This window comes from Triturus cristatus, chromosome 10 (genome assembly GCF_964204655.1).
Source record: "Triturus cristatus chromosome 10, aTriCri1.1, whole genome shotgun sequence".
NCBI lineage: Eukaryota > Metazoa > Chordata > Amphibia > Caudata > Salamandridae > Triturus > Triturus cristatus.
Window position 1 is genome coordinate 204225179 of NC_140593.1, and position 20186 is coordinate 204245364.

General features: G+C 48.1%; 1 protein-coding gene across 2 annotated transcripts in view; it reads left to right on the plus strand.

Moving 5' to 3' along the window:
• DGKB (diacylglycerol kinase beta) overlaps positions 1–20186 on the plus strand; it is a 1940047-nt gene that overhangs the window by 1029834 nt on the left and 890027 nt on the right. The gene's annotated exons all lie outside the window — the stretch shown is intronic.

Sequence of the window (20186 nt, forward strand, 5' to 3'; positions counted from 1 at the left end):
ACGTCCCACTTACACTGGAGGGGTTCTTCTAGGCCGTTGATCATCCCTTTCAGGGTCCGGTTAAACCTTTCTACTAGGCCGTTCTCTTGGGGATGGTACGGGGTGGTGAACTTATAGGACACTCCACATTGTTGCCACGGGGACGTCATGTATTTTGAGATAAAATTAGTGCCGCGATCGCTCACGACCTCGCGGGAAAAACCCACCCGGGAAAATATCCCCATCAGGGCTCGGCCCACCACGGGAGCCGTGACGGTGCGTAGGGGGATCGCCTCAGGGTATCGGGTGGCGTGATCCACTAGGACCAGGATGAACCGGTGACCTTGGGAGGTGGGGGGATCCAGGGGCCCCACGATGTCGATTCCGACTCGTTCGAATGGGGTACTGACGACCGGGAAGGGTTGGAGGGGAGCCTTGCGCTTCCCCCCACTCTTCCCACTAGCCTGGCACGTGGGACAGGACTTGCAGTGGGCTTCTACAGCTGCTTTCTTCCTAGGCTAGTAAAAGTGAGTCACGAGACGGCTGTAGGTTTTGTCCTGACCCAGGTGGCCGGCGAGGGGGACGTCGTGGGCCAAGCCCAGGAGGAAGTCTCGGAAGCGTAGGGGTACCACCAGCACCCGGCCGGATCCTAGCTCCACCGACTTCTACTCACTGTACAAGAGGTTATTCTCCCAATAAACTCGGTGCGTTCCGGTTTGGTCGCCTGCGGCTTGGCCCTCGGCCTGGTGCCGCAGTCCGACCAGGGAAGGACAGGTGGCTTGCTCCCGGCAGAACTCCTCCCGGGTGGGCCCGCCCTCATGGCGCCACGGGGCCAAATCGGCCAGATCGCCTAACTCGGGGACCGGGGTGGTGTCGGACGGTGAGGGTTCGTCGCTGGCGACTGACCCTCCCGATGGGGGGACGGGAGGACCCTCGGCGGGGACTGCTCTGCCTCCCTCGGTCGGGGTGTCCTCGACTTCCCCCAGGGGGGTGAGTCGGGCGGACATAGATCGGGTGGTGGCGCACACCCACTCGGGGAGTCCCATCATTCCTAGGTGGGCCTTGCGCTCGACGTACTTCCAGGGAGAACTCTCCAGGTCGTTCCCTAAGAGGCAGTCGACCGGCTGGGAGGTTCTTACGGCAACCCTCAGTTTACCTATCACCCCTCCCCACTCAAACGGCTCCAGGGCTACCTGACACATACTCTCTCTATTATCTGCGGAAATTACGGGGCAAAAGACGTTGGGTAGGATCTGCTCCTCGGGGACTAAGTGCCTGAGGACACCGGTGATGCTGGCCCCGGTGTCTCGCAGGGCTTCTATTTGGTGGCCATTGATCTTGATGAGCTGCCCGTACTTCTTCGTGTTGGAGGGCAGGAGGCTACCAGGGACCATCTCTCTATCTCCCAGGGATACTAGGGCCATAGCTGCGGGTTCCCACTCCCCGGTGTCCTCAACCTCCTCCCCCAGGGCTACGTTGGCTATCTGTCTAGCAGGGTTTGCAGAAGGGGGGACCTGGGGGGCCATGGGGCACTCCGGGTCATTGGCGTAGTGCCCGGGCCTCTGACAACGGAAACAAGTGATGGTTACCCGGTGCCCCCGTCTCCCGGGGGGTCCGGAGACTGGTGGGGGGGCGCCGGGAAAGGTGGAGGTTGGGCCTTCAGGGGACTCGACTGGGACTCTCTCTGCCCTCCCTGGTTCCCTCCCCCTCTCTGGCGGGGTGGTCCCTGACTGGCTCGGGGGTATTCTCCTACAATGCTCCGGGGGACCCGGGTGTTGGTCCAGCGGTCTGCTTCCACAGCCAGCTTCCGGGGATCGGTGAGTTTGCTGTCGAGCAGATGCTGGCGTAGTTCCACAAAGCAGTTCGCAGCCAGGTGTTCCCACAACATGAGGTCGGTGAGTTCCTCGAGGGTGGTGACCTTGCTGCCCTTGATCCACCCATCGAAGGCCCGACTGAAAAGTTTACATACTCCACCCAGGTGGTGCCCGGGATCTTCCTGCAGTCCCGGAATCGCTGACGGTACATCTCTGGGGTGAGGCCGTACCTAGTGAGGAGAGCCTCTTTCATGTGGCTGTAGGAGGTCTGCAGGGAGAGGGGTAGGTCGAGCAGGGTGTCCCTTCCTTTGCTCAGAAACCGTCCCCACAGCCCTGCCCCCCAGTCCTTCTGCGGGACCCGATGAGAGGTCATGGCGACCTCGTAGGCCCTGAACCACTGTTGAATGTCATCATTTTTATAATATTCTTTGACCACGTCCTTGGGGATGTGGACCTTCTGTTCCGCCGGGGAGGCCGCCTCTCAGTTCCCCGGGGGCCTCCCTTCCTCGTTTCTGGCTTTGAGCTCGATCTCCTTCAAGCTGCGTTCGTGCTCTAGTTGGAGCTTCCTTCCTTCGTGCTCCCGTTGGAGCTTCTTCTCTTCCAATTCGCCTTGTACGCGCATTTGTTCTACTGCTAGCTTTTTTTCCGCTAATTTCAATTCGCCTTCGATTTTGAGTTTGGCTAACTCGAGTTCGTGATTGCGACTTCTCTCTCTGTCTGCGAGTTCTTCCGGGGAAAGGCCCCCGTCTGGCACGAAGCCTCGCACCGGATTGCTGCTGCTTTCGCCTTGGGGGGGGTTCTGCTTCGTCGTGTCGCTCCCCCATGCCTTCTGGGCGGGAGGCCCCGGCATCCACCCAAGCTTTCAGTGCTTTCTGCAAATCTTCTTTGGTGTTGAGACCGGTGGTAGCGATTTTAAGTTCTTTGCAGAATTGCTTCAGTTCTTTGTGCGTGTATTCTTCTAGTTGTTCCACCTGGAACACCCTGTTGGTGTTGGTTTCTGCGGGGCTCATGGCGCTTCCTTCTGCCATCTTTGTCGGTAGTGCGTCAGTCGTTCACGGTACGATCTCTAGGTTATGGGCCCGAATCCCACCGCTGCCACCAATGTTAGAAGGCGACCTCAGAGGGGCCCGGAGGGGGCCCTGACTGTCCTGAGACCCACCCTCAAAGTATCGTAGCTGGGCACTGGCGGGAGACTCCGCAGGGGAGGAATCTCGTATCTAGGATCGTACACTCGGCACCACACGACAAAGAGACACTACACCGAGGGTTCTTAGGATTCAAGCTTTATCAAATCGAAGTGGTAGGATCTTTATGATCAGCAAGGCAGATATTTACAAGCAGAGCGTGGGCTCACAGAGTTTTGGCGGGGGTAGGAGGTAGCGGGACAGTCTTTGGGGGGATATGGATCAAATGCAGGAGCGTACCCGGCGCACAGCTCACAATCCTCGAGCTGGGGGATACGCTTGTCGTCGTGGGGTCCGGCGGGACCAAAGAGAGTCTGGGGGAGCCGCGAGTCACTCAGCAGGCTCAAGCACAAGTTCGGAGGTCTTACGATCTTCAGGGAGCCGCGAGTCACTCAGCAGGCTCAGGTACAAGTTCGGAGGTCTTACGATCTTCAGGGAGCCGCGAGTCACTCAGCAGGGCTCAAGCACAAGTTCGGAGGTCTTACGATCTTCAGGGAGCCGCGAGTCACTCAGCAGGGCTCAGATGTTCCAAGGCGAATCTGCCGGACAGTCCCAGAGCACCCCTTGTTATAAGTCGACCCCTCTTTGATGTCCGGAGTCTGTGGAGGCAGGGGTCTTGTCACCTGGGGGTCGCTTGTCGAGGTTTCCTGCCATTGTCTTTTGATCCTTTCAGGGCCGGGTCGGGAGGAGTCCCAGACACCCAGAAGGCGTGGAGCCAGCCCTCAGGGAGGCCGGAGGGCCGATCGAAACCCATCGTCCCAGGGGAGTTCAGAGGTGCGATAGAAACTGCTCCTCCCTCTCTCATCCCCTGGAAGCGTGATGTCCTCCAGCCGGAGTGGCGCCTCTAGGCCCGGGTTGTGCTGGGGCCGGGCGGCCATCTTGGTGCATGAAGTGGGCACGCGTGCCCGGGGTGGCCGAAAGGAGAGAGGCCATGGACGGGGATGCCCGGGTCGCGTGTGTGTGTTCTGGTGGGAAGGATCGGCTGGACCGTGTGCTTGGGGTCCCGGGTACCAGGTTAGGTAGTGCGAGGACAGGAAGAGCCATGCTACGAGGCCGGGTCTAACAGTGTTCTGCTGGGTCTTTGAGCACCTGACTGACAATTGTGGCCATTGTATCTGTGTGTACTCAACCCCTTTCTTTCCATGGACACAGCTGGGGGGACTCTGCACCCACCCCTCCTGTGTCTGGGCACTGCTGGGAGGACTCTGCACACACCCCTCCTGTGTCTGGGCACTGCTGGGAGTGATAGGCACACACCCCTCCTATGTCTGGGCACTGCTGGGAGAACTCTGCACACACCCCTCCTGTGTCTGGGCACTTCTGGGAGGACTCTGCACACACCCCTCCTGTGTCTGGGCACTGCTGGGAGGACTCTGCAGACACCCCTCCTGTGTCTGGGCACTGCTGGGAGTGATAGGCACACACCCCTCCTATGTCTGGGCACTGCTGGGAGGACTCTGCACAGACCCCTCCTGTGTCTGGGCACTGCTGGGAGGACTCTGCACACACCCCTCCTATGTCTGGGCACTGCTGGGAGGACTCTGCACACACCCCTCCTGTGTCTGGGCACTGCTGGGAGTGATAGGCACACACCCCTCCTGTGTCTGGGCACTGCTGGGAGGACTCTGCACACACCCCTCCTGTGTCTGGGCACTGCTGGGAGTGATAGGCACACACACCCCTCCTATGTCTGGGCACTGCTGGGAGGACTGTGCACACACCCCTCCTGTGTCTGGGCACTGCTGGGAGGACTCTGCACACACCCCTCCTGTGTCTGGGCACTGCTTGGAGGACTCTGCACACACCCCTCCTGTGTCTGGGCACTGCTGGGAGTGATAGGCACACACCCCTCCTGTGTCTGGGCACTGCTGGGAGGACTCTGCACACACCCCTCCTGTGTCTGGGCACTGCTGGGAGTGATAGGCACACACCCCTCCTATGTCTGGGCACTGCTGGGAGGACTCTGCTCACACCCCTCCTGTGTCTGGGCACTGCTGGGAGGACTCTGCACACACCCCTCCTGTGTCTGGGCACTGCTGGGAGGACTCTGCACACACCCCTCCTGTGTCTGGGCACTGCTGGGAGGACTCTGCACACACCCCTCCTGTGTCTGGGCACTGCTGGGAGTGATAGGCACACACCCCTCCTATGTCTGGGCACTGCTGGGAGGACTCTGCACAGCCCCCTCCTGTGTCTGGGCACTGCTGGGAGGACTCTGCACACACCCCTCCTGTGTCTGGGCACTGCTGGGAGGACTCTGCACACACCCCTCCTGTGTCTGGGCACTGCTGGGAGTGATAGGCACACACCCCTCCTGTGTCTGGGCACTGCTGGGAGGACTCTGCACACACCCCTCCTGTGTCTGGGCACTGCTGGGAGTGATAGGCACACACCCCTCCTATGTCTGGGCACTGCTGGGAGGACTCTGCACACACCCCTCCTGTGTCTGGGCACTGCTGGGAGGACTCTGCACACACCCCTCCTGTGTCTGGGTACTGCTGGGAGGACTCTGCACACACCCCTCCTGTGTCTGGGCACTGCTGGGAGGACTCTGCACACACCCCTCCTATGTCTGGGCATGTACGGTCGGGACATACACGGGTGTGGGTACACTACATTCATACACGGGTGTGGGTGCGCTCCATTCATACACGGGTGTGGGTACGCTCCGTACATACACTGGTGGGGTGTGGGTACGCTCCATTCATACACGGGTGTGGGTACGCTCCATTCATACACGGGTGTGGGTGCGCTCCATTCATACACGGGTGTGGGTGCGCTCCATTCATACACGGGTGTGGGTACGCTCCGTAAATACACTGGTGGGGTGTGGGTACGCTCCATTCATACACGGGTGGGAGTACGCTCCGTACATTCCCGTACCCACGATTTGCAGGCCTGGGTACGTACCGTACCCAGGCCTTAAGAGCGTGGGTACGTGTCGTACCACGCCCACCACTACGTCAGCCCAACAATGGCAGTACGGCCCGTACCCACGTTCTAATGGCCTGGGTACGGGCCGTACCAGCATTGTTGGGGTGATGTGGGGGTACGCATGGTACGACCCGTACCAACGCTCTGAGGGCCTGGGTACGGTGCAGACCCCCAATGGGGTGCCGTAGGGGTACGCACCGTACCCAGGCCTTCAGAGCGTGGGTACGGGTCGTACCACGCGTACCCCTACATCACCCCAACAATGCTGGTACGGCCCGTCCCCAGTACGTGGGTACGGGCCGTACCGCCATTGTTGGGGTGACCTAGTGGTGGGCGTGGTACGGCCCGTACCCACGCTCTTAAGGCCTGGGTACGGTATGTAACGGTATTGTTGTGTTGCCGGTTCGCGTCAACATCCACTTCCGTTGTGGCGGACGCTTGCGTTGCTGGACACGCCCCCACCCCCTCGAGGTGACCAGGTCCTGCAGGTCAGGTATGTCCAGGGCATGTGTAATTTGTGACTTGTGTGGGGGTTATGTGTCCTGCCCCTGCCCCCCCTTTGCCCCTGGGTGTTATTCTGACCTTCTGCGGCATCTGCGTCGGTGCCTGTAGAGCAGGTGGACTGCTATGAGGGCTGGGATGACACGTAGGTTCGGGTCCATGGCTGTCCGTCGCGTACAGGTGCTCCTTGTGCGCGTCGTCCTGATTTCCCGGCAGTTTTTGGCAGCCGGAAATTGTAATCCGTGCGGGGTGACGTCGGTGCGGATCGTACTTCCTGGTTCGTGAACCGCAGCCTGAATGCGTCCCGACGTCACGTCAGAGCATTCCCGGATCACATTAGTATGTATATTTTCGTCGGTCGATGTTTTTTACGATTCGTACGGAAATGGTGTTTCCATGGGAATCGTACTTCCATGTTTGTAAGGTTTATTTCCCGGGTACGAGTCGGACAGAGAAAACGCTCCGACCGACGGTTTGTACCCGGTTTCTCCAGGATCCGAATCGGCACCTTAGTTTCTCTTGATTTTACTAAATTGGTGTGGGATTTTTCATGTGTTGCGTGTTCACTTTATTATTGTTTGTGTGCTACATAAATACTTTACACCTTGCTTCTAAATTAAGATTGAATACTTTTGTACCAAGCTACCAGAGTATTGAGCACAGTTTACTTTAGTAACTTTTGTGGTTCACCCTGACAAAGATTTTGGCTGTTGCTTGACCCCCTTAACCAACAACCCAATTACTCACAGAGGGTATATCGAAATGCATTCTGGAGGAATCAATAAACAGGTAAGTAAGGAAAACAATTGCTTCAGTGTCCTTCATACCAACTCCTACATTATTAATAGGGGTGGGCTTAACTTGTGTATTTTGTGCAACTCTGCTGCTTTACAAAAAATCTCTGCAGTATTCCATGGAGTTCTGCCAACAGACGGCAAATGTGCAGCTCGTGCTGCAGTTTAAAGCCGACAGTATGAGAAGTACTGAAAAATCAGCAAGAGCACGCGGCCATTCGAGTTGATTTTGCTGCCACTCTATTAGAATAATCTACTTGAGTAGCAGCAAATCTACTCAAGCGACAGACCTCTGATCATAACCGCCGGTGACCACCGGCATTAGAAAATGACACTATAAGATGCCAAATCTCGCTTGCCATCTTGCATTCTCTGGAGCCTCATGGGAGAAAAATTCTGCCACACAGCAATTGGCGGAATGTGCCCGAAACTTTGTATTAAAGAGTAACACGGAGTGAAAAAAATTCAGTCAATTCCACCCCTAATTTTTAACTTAGAGGAAGCTCCTAATGTGCTGTTTTAAAGCATATTTATGAGTGGTGTAAAAATATACACAATCGGTTTGCAATAGAAATGTCTTAAATGAGGAAGACCAATTGATTGCTCTCGAAATGTCTTCCAAATGGACCCCTATTTGTAAAGATTTAGAGGCCATATCCCCCATAGAGGAATGAGCACCAGACAGATAAATTCGAATCTCAGCCTGTTGCATAGTCCTTAAAATCAGTGGATTGTGACGTGGAAGTGGGAGGGAAGGTTAAACTGGTCCTATGATGGACACTCCCCTTAAGGTTATTTTAAAGAAATGTGTTCATGACCTACTTATAAAGTTAAGTCAAATTATCATCTTAACTAATATAAGCTCACCAACAAATAGTATGGTCTTCAACGCATTAAATTAATAGATTAGAGGGTATACTAGAAATAAGCTATGAACTTGAAGAATAAGCAGGAGGCAGAAATACTACAACACTTATCCACCTTCCTGTGAAAGCATGCTACCACCATTATAAACAATTACAGTAAAGACAGATCAGCAGAGTTAAGTGACAAATAATTAGAATTCCATAAAGCAAAATAGCCCAGCAGGCTGAGAGATTGAATGTCAATATTTTTGAATTCATTAGAACACGAAGATACTTTGTAGTGTTTTTGTTAAAACTACAAGTCAATCAATAAAATCTTCAGTCCTTTAGGATTGATTATGGCCTTATTTGCTATAATACTGTTGAGATTATATCCATCTTTTTGCATTATTATTAAGAGTTATATGTAAAGGAATTAATGTGCCCATCGTGGATCCCAAAGGTTTTTAAATAGCTGTATATTTCACATACTATCCAATCAGCAGGCTTAGAGAACTCTATGTGATTCTCCAGGGTGCTCTCCCAGTGACCAAGACATCGAGGCAGAAATATTGGGAACGCAAACTGGAGAGGGCGCTGACACATAAAGAATGGGACGAGATTTACTACAGGGTGAGGCATACTGTGCACGACACTGCCAGCATGGAGACCACTATTAACATAGTCACCTACTGGTATTTTACCCCAGTGCACGTGCATTGGGGCACCCCTGAATGCAGTGCAAATAGCTGGCAGGGGTGTGGCTCCATTTGTCGCAGGATTGCTCCAAACATACGAGGTATTGGGACATGATACTAACTAACATTGACACTCACTTCGACACACAGCTGCCCCGCTTCCCAGCATACACCATCATTGGGGTTTCTGAAGGCTCTTTCATTTCCACTTAAATCCAGCAGTGGATGAGACATTGGTCTTGCATTAGGGACAGCCCTACAGTACATCCTCTCACAGTGGGGCACTGACAAGATACTGATGCACCATGGGTGGTTGCTTCACTTGTGGCACGTTTAAGAATGGAGAAACGAACCCTTACACTAACTAACCAGAGTGATTCCTATGGAGAGTTGTTGTGGCCCTACCTTGCTCTCCAGCCCTTGTAATTTAAGGAGCTATCATGCACAAGGTATCTGCTCTTACTATGCCTGAAGGACGTTAACCTCCTGGCGAGGTCGGAAGAGGTGACGGACCCACCGATGGCGACTAGTGCGCTGCTAAAACTACCATTAGGTGTGAGTACTCCAGGAGGAAGGAGAGGGATGGGAGTCAAGATTTTGTTGAGCCTTCTTTTGACTTGTTTGATTTTATTTTGAAGTGATGTCTCACTAACTTTTTGTTGGTTTGTCCTTCTTGAAATGCAGTATAGTAGATATGAACCATAAACAAGTGCATTTAATTTATTTAGGTCATTTCATTAATGGAGATTGAATTTTATCAAAATTAATTCTACTAAATGCCCTCACACAAATGAACCCTGTCCAAAAGAGAGGTAACTGCTTGTTTAATTGTTGGGCATTTATAAATGTTCCTCACAGATTTTTCCTGTTTTTGTGAGTACAATTGAGCACCTGAGGCAACTTCTTATCACTTTTGTTATGATGTGTACCAAAACATGTTTTTATGAGGTTAAGCTAGACACATTTATTACATAGGTTTCATTTAGCAGTCAGATGCATGCTCATAATTGATGAGAGTATTTAGAGCTTGTGGTATCCTCTGTGCCTCCATTGGCTACACGGCTGAGTAGTTGCATGGAGTCGGTGATGCCATGGAATGTTCCCCTTTCCCAGAGTCTAACAGTTTTGGACGGGCCAGGCATAGTAGGGATGATGTCTGAACAGGATACATCTGGATCCTGGTGGGGTTTCTGCCTGTAACCTAACATTTGAAATAAAGTATAGATACCTACATCCATTACTGTGACCCTGCGTCACTTTCGTAATTTATGGTGTCAACAGGTTTGTCTTTAAAAAAAAGCAGAGGAGTCAGAGGCAACAAAGAATAGTCCTGAAGTTTAGAGGAGAAAAAGAAAAGATGTGAAGCCCCGCCAGGTCCACTGTGTATTTTACATGCCAGAGACAGAGTGAAACATAATTATGAGAGAGAAGACAGTAGTAGCAACAGCTCAGTTTCTGTTTAATATCTACTAGAAGAAAGGACAGCAAACAACAAGCTACTAAGGAAAGAAAAAAGAGAAATACAGAAAAGTGAAGCGAGCATCCTGTATGAAGAACATGTCTAAAGTTTTGACCTAAAAGAGTGTATCAAGTTTCTCAGGTTCAAGTGTGATGAGCTGCTCCAGTCCACACCTTTGAATCCTGGGACATTTATTCCTGATTTTATAATAGAATGAACATGACTACATTTCCCAGAATTCAAAGAAAAAACCTCACCAGGGGGCACTCATAATGGATGAACCTGGGAAACTTGGAAGATCTGCGTTGAGTTGTTTCATTTTCATATTAAGCTTTGAAGTTACTTTCACGTTAACAGTTCAACTGCTCATGCAGCATTTAGAAATGTTTTAGAAAGAGCCTGCACAAAGATGAATAAAATCACATTTACTTGCCTGTTTGCTTTAGAGAACTTGTGCAGCGTTTTTTTGAGATGCATACGCTTTCCTTCTCTGCAATCCTATGCACGTGACCCAGGCACTAGAAATGGTCCCTTGAGAGTCTGCCCTCTGTTGGGTGTCTTGGTTACTTATTGTCACCCGTATCTAGGTAAAAAAGATGCTAACTAGAGTGGATTAGGGGGAGTAGAGTGGTTGAAATGGGGTGAGGGGGATTGGATTGGGGTGGTTAGGGGTGGGGTGGATTTGAATGGTTTGGTTTTGGGTGGATGTGATTGGGGTGGGGTAGATTGGAATACAGTAGGGTGGTTTGGAGTGGGGTGATTTAGAGTAGAATGGAGGGGTGGATTAGACTTGACTGGAAGGGGTGGGTTGGAGTGGATTGGAGTGGGGTGGATTGGAGTGTGGTGGGCTGGATGGATTGTATTGAGTTGGTTGGGGGGTTGGATTGAATTGGATTGGGGTAGAGCGGTGTGGATTGTAGTAGAGTGTGGTGGATTGGACTGCACTAGTGTGGGGTGGATTGGAGTGGGGTGGACTGGGTGGGGTGCATTAGTTTGGAGTGGTTTGGATTTAAATGGGCTGGGATGAATAGGATTTGGGTGGAGTAGCTTGGAGTGGGGTGGATTGGATTGGTGTGAGGTGGATTTGAATTGCGTGACGTGGATTGTATTGAGTGGGGGATTTGATTTGGGTGGATTGGATTGTGGTGGATTGGATTGGATTGGAGTGGGATGGGATGGGTTGGATTGGATTTTCCAATCCAATCCAACCCATCCCACTGTGGGGTGGGGTGGGGTTTAGATTGGATTGGGGTAGATGGATTTGGCTGGATTGGGGTGGATTTAATTGAAGTAGGGAAGATTGGATTGGAATGAGATGGATAGGATTGGAGTGGGGTGGATTGGATGGGGGTGAGGTGGATTGGATTGGAGTGAGGTGGATTGGAGTGGGGTGGATTGGAGTGGGGCAGATTGGTTTGGATTGGTGTGGGGCATATTGTTTCGGATTGAGTTGGACAGATTGTTTTGCATTCAAGTGGGGCTGATTAAATGGGGCAGATTGTTTTGGGATATTGTGAGGCAGATTGGAGTGGGGCAAATGATTTTGGATTGGAGTGAGGAAGATTGTTTTGGATTGGAGTGGGGAAGATCAGAATGGAGTGGATTGTTTTGGATTGCAGTGGAGCCGATTGTTTTGCATTGTAGTGGGGCAGGGCAGATTGTTTTGGACTGGAGTTGGGTGAACTGGAGTGTGGTGGATTGGGGAGGGAGTAGGTTGGATTGGACTGGGGGGAGGTGATGTGGAATGGTTTGTAGTGTGGTAGACAGGGTTGGGCTGGGGTGGATTATATTGGTGTGGGGTGGGTTGGGGTGGGGTGAACTGGGATGGAGTGGGTGGATTGGGGTGGGAAGGATTGGATTTGAGTGGGGTGAATTGGAGTGGTGCAGATTAGAGTGGGGCAGACTAAAGTGAGGCATTTTGTAGTGAGGCAGATTGTTTTGGATTGGAGTGGTGTCATGTGCCTGGTTAGGCCTGGTAGGAAATAGTGCCATTTTACATATACTCAGGTCTTTCGAAAAGTGCCTCCACTTTGTCATATCTACTTCTGACACACATTTGCTTTCGAGACACTTAGGTTAGTTTCTTGGAAACACCAGCCTTGCTAACGAGGAGAACTTTGCGAAAACACTATCCCATTGCCTTGCCATTACGAGCAAGGCCCTCATTTTGTTAATCAAATGTACTTATTATTACATCTATATGGCAACACAGAGCTATCTGCAGAACAGAAACAATGGCAGCCTGATCACAATCTCGGCCCAGGACAAGGATGACTTTTTCAATATATACATTTGTTGCCAAGTATAGTCAGTCGAGACACTTCTGCTGACTCCGAGGGTTCCCTGCATGCTGAAGCTTTCACCAAGCAGCTTACTGACATCTACGTGAAGGGTGTCCAGTTCATGACCAGGTCAGGGTCCTACACTTTTACCCACCAGGTAACGGGGTTAGACCATCTAGAAGGGGTTTTCTTGGTGAAACAGACATTCCCTCTCTAGACAGTTAGGGATTTCATAATAGTAATATGCTAGATTGTTAGAATATTGTATATGCCTGCAGATATATATTGTCTCCGCAAAGATGGTGGAACTCTTCATTTTATTCACTGTCTTGAGACTTATTATAACTTTCATCTGTTTCTGTCTATTGATCATTGTAGCACATGCTTTCGATACAAGAATCTCTTTTGTTCTATAACTATTAAAAACGTCTCTCAGTGTAGTCTTTGTATATTTCTCTGAGTGAAAATGAACACGAGTGTCTGAGCAAAAGGCACTCGATGGGATCCAAAATCTTACATCCACGCCGTACCTGGAACCCAGTGGATGTCAGATTTCAGATCCCATTGAGGACTATTACACACAAAACGTGGAGCAACATTAACCAGTAGATCTGAAGACTAAGCAAGATACATCTAGCTCCTAGAGCTGGTTCTGGCTGTAACCTAATACTAGAAGTATAGAAACCTACACCTGTCTTTGTGTTATTCGTCTGTCAGCTGGTACTTCAGAATACTACAGGGATTAACTGTCATGTTGTCCCATTTAGAAGGGGTAGGAGAAAGGATCACGGCATTCATATTACATTCTTTCAGACTGGCGGAAGGTAGAAATTGATTTGCTGAGAAAGTGACTTCACCATGCACTTGAGCTCTTGAATCGTTTTTGATGTGGCAACTAGTTTATTTAAAAAAACAGACCATCAGATGTTGCTGTAGGTTTCTATGAGGGAATCTTGTTGGTGCCCTGAGATGGACATTGACATTGAATGATTAGTGAAAGTTTTGTTCAGTGTTTTGTTTAATAGATACATGTATCCATGTTCATCCAACTCTTTTTTTGTGGGAAACGTCATATGGTCCCTGAGGTAGGTTGTCAATTTATTTCATGGATCTTTTCAGCATGCTACCTCTAGTTCAGGATTATATTATTACCTTTACAAAATATTATTTGTCCCATTAAAGTGATCGAATTCTTTAAGAAAATGATTGGCATATAAGGGTTTCCCTGAACCTTGTGACTGACAATGGAAAACATACATTTCTTCTGCTATGATGAAGGCCAACTAAGGATCTGCTGGTGTTAGCTAGTGCTGCAATACTTTGATTATTGTTTGTTGCTGCTATCTTAACAGGAAAACTAAACCCATAATGAAGGAGTGTTTTTTCTGGCTGTGGAGTGTCAAATGCTATGGCGGAAGAGTTAAAGGACATACCACGGCCACTACTCCTATTTCTGTGCATAAAAAAACAACTTTTTTCTGTTTCATGGCTATGACGCTTTGTTTTCTTTGTGTCTAAGATTGACGGAATTGTAGGCAGGTCACAATAATAGAAGGTATTCCACCTTAATACCAACTGCAAAATATATATATATATATGTCCATGGGTTTGTTCATCTGGCTTTATTGTTCGAGTGCATTCATCCACACATTCCGGCCGTTTACTCACGGCCTTGTTCACCTTCCAGGTGCAGAGATGTGAAGTCAAGAATAGCAATTATTAACTTACCTACATGCGTTTACCTTATCGATATTTTGGTCCTTAATATTTTTGGCAAAGTATTCTGGTACATGCTATGTAAATGTGGAGTTAAGAGTAGTAAATCTGTCCTTACCTTTATAAACTCACCTTTGTGATAGTTTGAACCTCAATATTTTTGAAATGATATTCAGGTGCCACAACATTTCGTAGTCGATATTGCGACATGCAGACATCCAGAATCAGATTAGCTAGTGTAAGACAAGTATAACATTTTGTAAGGCTGTAAGACGTGTCTTCACAGGTGTGCAATTGCATGAAAATGCCTTGATTTTTGTGCAAAAGAACGGCACTATGTTTCATTTCCTTTCATTTCAGATATTGAAGGTTTATAAGAATGTATGCATGTTACTAGCAACACATGGTGAAATAAAAGCAGATTTTCACCACCTACAACCCTTTTTTTCTTTCTTAGGTCAATTTACCTCTACCTACTCCGTAAACCCTACCATTTCACATACCTCTCTTTACCTCTACCCACTCAAACCCTTAAATAACCCTTACATCCCTTTACATCTTCCCCTTCCAAAACCCTAAAGTTACCTTTCCCTCTCTTTACCTCTACCGTCCCGCAAATGCTAAAAATACATTTACCACGCTTTACCTCTAGCCACTCCTAAACCCTAAATTTACCCTTACCTCACTTTACATTTTCCTGTTCCAAAACCCTCAAATTACCCTTACCTGCCTTTAAAAACTACCCATCCCTAAACCCTAAAAATACAGTTTCTTCCCTTCAGCTCTTGCCACTCCTAAACCCCCAAATTATCTTACCTCCCTTTACCTCTACTGTTAAACCTGGCAACCTTGGTGTGGTTTCCCCTATCTTTTTGCATCTGCTTTTTGTATTTTGGCTGCGTGCTGGATTTAATTTTTGCTGGTCTAGATACTTTGGGCCCTTTGCCACTGCTGATCAGTGCCAAAGGGCAAGTGCTCCCTATGTAAATTGTGTTTATGGATTGGTGTTTCCATGATTGACTTATTGGATTTACTGGTAAGTCCCAAGTACAGGGCACTGTGTGTGCCCAGGGCCGGGAAATCAAATGCTGCTAGTCGACCTGCATCACTGATTGTGCCACCCACACAAGCAGCCTTGCAGAACGTTCTCAAACCTTCCACTGCAGTGTCTGCATGCCGTTTTAAACTGCCATGTCAGCCTGGCAAGTGCACCCACTAGCCAGACCCTCCCCTCCCCTTTTCTTACACGCAAGGCACCCCTCAGGTAGGACCAAGGTACCCCCATGGGCAGGGTGCAGTAGAAAGTACTTATCAAATACAGGAGGGGGTACCTAACTCCTTCAATACTTCTGCTTTATCTCTTTATAGCATAAATCAAACCACTGCCTTTTTTGTTTGATTGGGTTATTTATTAAACCATTCCATTTGAAATTATTTTCATATATTTTTAGAGAAATTCAAACGTATGAAAAGAAGAGACACATATATTTCAGATGACATATACAGACAATACATTGAAGAATTCACAAAATACATTCATGAACAAAACATTGAAATGTGCCATCACTTATGTACAAAAATTTTAAAAAGGCATTGTTTTTTACACCATTTCATTTAACACACCGCAAACCTTAGGGGTGTCAATTAAACCATACAGTACCTTAAGCCTGTGCTTTGAAACGCGTTGGCATTCTGAAACACTGAGAAACTGTTAAATACTATACTTTTGCTGTTGAGGGAACCGGACTGAAAAATTAATTCCCTACCTATATGCAGAAAGTAGCTCCCTGTGTTAGGCATTTCCCTGAGTATGGTTTAATTGACAGCCCTAAGGTTTGCCGTGTGTTAAATTAAATGGTGTAAAAAAAACGCCTTTTTGAATTTTTGTACATGCTCATTTATTGATATCCTCAATCCCTGGGGGTTAAATGCCACTGAAATCAGTAGCCTGTTTCGGTGCCTATTGATCCATAGAGGTCGGAAGCGTTGTATCCACCACGTGTCAATGCTTTGTTCCTTTCAACCCTGGAAGGGTCAAGGATCTGCCTCCTTGTTCCTCTCCTTTGAGCCATCCATTCCTAGAGACGGATAATAAGCTCTGAGACACTGTTGCTAGGCATTTGGATCAACCTGAAGCGGTGTAGCCCCAGGTGTGAGACACTACATAACTCTGCACACACTCCTAAACCCATATTGTTCAAGTGGTGATAGGGTCTGCAATGTATCCCTGTACATTTTTCCTGAGTCCATTCAGTCCTTGGGGAGTTAGACCTTGTGCTCTGACAAACTCCTAAATCATTCTGCCATAGAGGAAATGGGCTCTACATCCAAGGCTCAGTCCTTTAAGCTACCAAGCACTCTTGGTTTTAGCTCTGTGCCTCTGTGTGATCCCTCAACCCACTAAACTACTGAGAGTTCATGCTCTAGATTCACTTGCCTGTCTCATAAGCCACAGGTGTGACAAACTCTATATTCTGGGTATTCTTATGTTTCATAAAATGAAATGTCACATTTTCAGTATTGCTTCTTTAGTTTCCCACTCTCTTGGAGCCTCTGGATCCTTGTGTTATACCCTGTGCTCATCCTGATGTAGAAGTGAATTGATCTGTATCCCTATGTTAATAGTAAGTTCATCCAAACCTAGAAGGGGCATCATCTGCAACCCTAAGTCAATACTCTGATCCCATCAGTCTTAAAGTCCTGTGTGACCCTGTGCCAGTGCACTGAACTGTTCAACTCGAGATGTGACACACCCTGTATCCTTCTGCCAGTCACCTAAGGCATTTAGTCATTGAGGACGTTAGCTCGTTATCCTGAGTCCCTTCTGCTCTAAATGAAACAGACTTGGAGGCAAATTTGTTAGCACTTTTCACTGGGTTTGCATTAAAAAAAAACGGAGACAAACGAACATAATGGGTAAAACTGTGATTTACTTTCCAGCGTAAAATGTGTTTTGTACTGTAAAGTAGCACTAAAGTAAAGCAAAGTAGTGCTATGCACTACTTTGCATTATTTGACATCAACGCGGCACACCATGCATTTTACCATGGTTTTTGACACATGGGGCCAGATGTACGACCCTATTTTGCATGCACAAACGGGTTTGCGACCCGTTTACGCATACAAAAATCATGTTGGCCATGTACTACCCTATTGTGCGAGTCGCAAACATTTGCGGATCGCAAAATAGTGTTTTGTGGCATGCTATTAGGAAGGGGGTTCCCTTCCTAATAGCGACCGCAAATGCCATGTATGACTATTTTGTGCCCGCAATTGCGGTTGCACAACAGTTGCAGTTTACCACCCTTCCCAGAAGGGTGGTACACCACTCGCAAATGGGAAAGGGGCCCCAGGAGACCCCTTCCTCTTTGTGACTGGTTCTAAAAATATTTTTTAAGGGCAGGCAGTGGTCCCAGGGACCACTGGCTGCTCTTAAAAAAATTAAACTGAAAAGTTTAATTTTTATTTTGTAAATGCATCCTGTTTTTCTTTATGGAAAACGAGCTGCATTTTTTTTAAAAAACTGCTTTATTTGAAAGCCGTCCAAGACGCGGAGGTCTGCTGAGCCCAGCAGGCCACCATCCCTGGGAGGGCCAGCCATTCCCAATGGGGTTGCAAATTGCGAGTGCCTCATGAATATTGATGAGGCATGCAATTTGCAACCCCATTGGGAATCGCAAACAGTGTCTCACACACAGATGTACATGACAATTGGCGACTCGCAAATTGCAACTCGCAATCGAGCGCAATTTGCTACTCGCTCATCGTCATGGTCATACAGATGGCCCTTAGTCCCTTCCTGCAACATTTGTTGACAAGTCTTTGCACCAAAAAAGTATGCCTCTTTAAGGCTAGATTTAACTACAAGATATTGTTTTACTTCTCCAAATTTTGCATGTGTGCTGCAGTGTTCAGCACACATACAGTGTTTGAAAATGTCTCAGGATATTATTTTGTACTAGAGCAGTACCCTTTCAGTACAAAACGTGTACTATACAACACACAGACACCTTTGCAATATGGTGCAAAGGCATGTGCGTGATTCTAGGCAGCATGTTTGTTCTCTAGCTCCGGAGATGAGAGCAACAGCACCATAACATAGAAAATACAACAATGCCCTTCCTCTCCTAATGCAACACAGAACACAGCAAGGTTGGTTGCTGCACTGTGTTGCATTGAAATTGCAAAAATCCATCCCTGAGTTTTCTCCTGTGAGTGCCCTTAGCCCATTTAACTAGATTTGGCATGTTGTGAATACAAGTTCCATCTACTTGAGCCATTTGGCTCTAGTGGGAACATGTTGAACTGCTTAGAATCTTATTGCAAGATGGCAATTAACGCTTTATGAAACACAGAAATAAGTTAACGTGTCAGTGCCTTAGTTTATCTAGTGTGAGAGGAAATATTGAATCCCTTGTGCCAACTGCTCCTCCCAGATTCTGCAGCCCTGTACCTGCCCACTTAACTCTGAATCTGTCTAGCATTATGATTCACAAGCTCTCCATCCTTGTACTGATACCCTGTATCTCTCAGCCGGTCCATTGAGCCATTAAGCTTTGGGTAAGTCAGTTCCTTACCTCCTTATCTATGTATCAGTCTGATGGACTCTACTGTGTTAAAGTATATATTCTGTAGCCATCAAGAACATTAGTAGTCTCTATATTCCAATACCATCCACCTCCAAATGTACAAGTTAAACATCCTGGTAGTTATCCCCTGAATTATCAATTTCCTAAATTGAGAAGCTCTATAATCCTGTGCCATCCTAGGAAAACTGCCCATTCCTACAGGTGTGAAGGTGCTTCTCCATTAATCACCTCAATTAGTTATGTCTGACTTGCATAGTCTTTCACTCACCAGTAGCCCTATTGGTGATGGAGTTACTAATGAAACTGCCACTGATGGTTACCATGGCCAAATGAGGGTTATACCCAAACGTTTGTTGGGGAGACATTCCTTTTGGTAATGTCAGTTGAAGTTCCCAGATTATGTCAATTTCTCCAAGGCAAAGGTTCAAGAGTAAAGGTTTACTGCTACAGGATGCCCTGCGGACTGGATAACTTGGAACAAGGGATTGAGGTTTTCTGCAGTCCTATTGTGATCACCAAGTAATGGGTTATTATTATTATTATTATTATTATTATTATCAATGTATAGAGCGCAACACACACCAGACAGGTATCTTGGTGCTATCAAAATCCACTGATCAATGCAAAAATGTACCTTTCTTAGTATTGGAGACCAAAAAATCCCATGATTTACATCCTCTACTTAGGGAAGAGCCAAGTCTTTAGATTCTTCCTAAAGCTCAACAAATCTCCGTTAGCTCAGAGGGAATTGGGCAGCCTGTTCCATAATTGAGCTGCCTTGACTTGGAAAGATCTCCCGCCTACCCGTGTTTTCACTAACATAGGCACACAGACAAGGTTTGCTGACAAAGATCTTAAGAACCTCAAAGGTTTGCAGTAAAATTAACTTTGTAGTGGACAAGGTTCTGTATCATTTATGGCTATGAGAACTATACGAATGGCTTTGAAAATGCTTTTTTCTTTAATAGATAGCCAGTGGAGCTTTTTCAAGGTACCTGATGCGGAATCATATCTAGATTTGTTCCATGCCAATTTAGAAGTCATCACTTGAATCCTGTATAGTCTTTTAAGCAGGCACTCTGGAGCCTCAGCAACAGAGCATTACAGCAATCAATGCTGCTCAAAACTGTACACAATTCTTCTCAAGGTTCTCATAAATCCATGGCAGGTAGCTGCCCTTTTATTGACATGAGGTCTGGAGAAAGGGCTAGTGTATGTACAGGTGGGGTCAGTAGCCAGGGTTGATCAATGCAGGGACCATTGTTAAGGTGCAGGGCCCAGTAGTCAAGGGTATGGGGAGAGCGCAGGGTGAAAGTACAGGATGCGATGTATTGTGGGAAGAGAGGTGAAGCAAGAGGGCTTGGGTGCTGAATTAGATCTTGCTGGTCTAA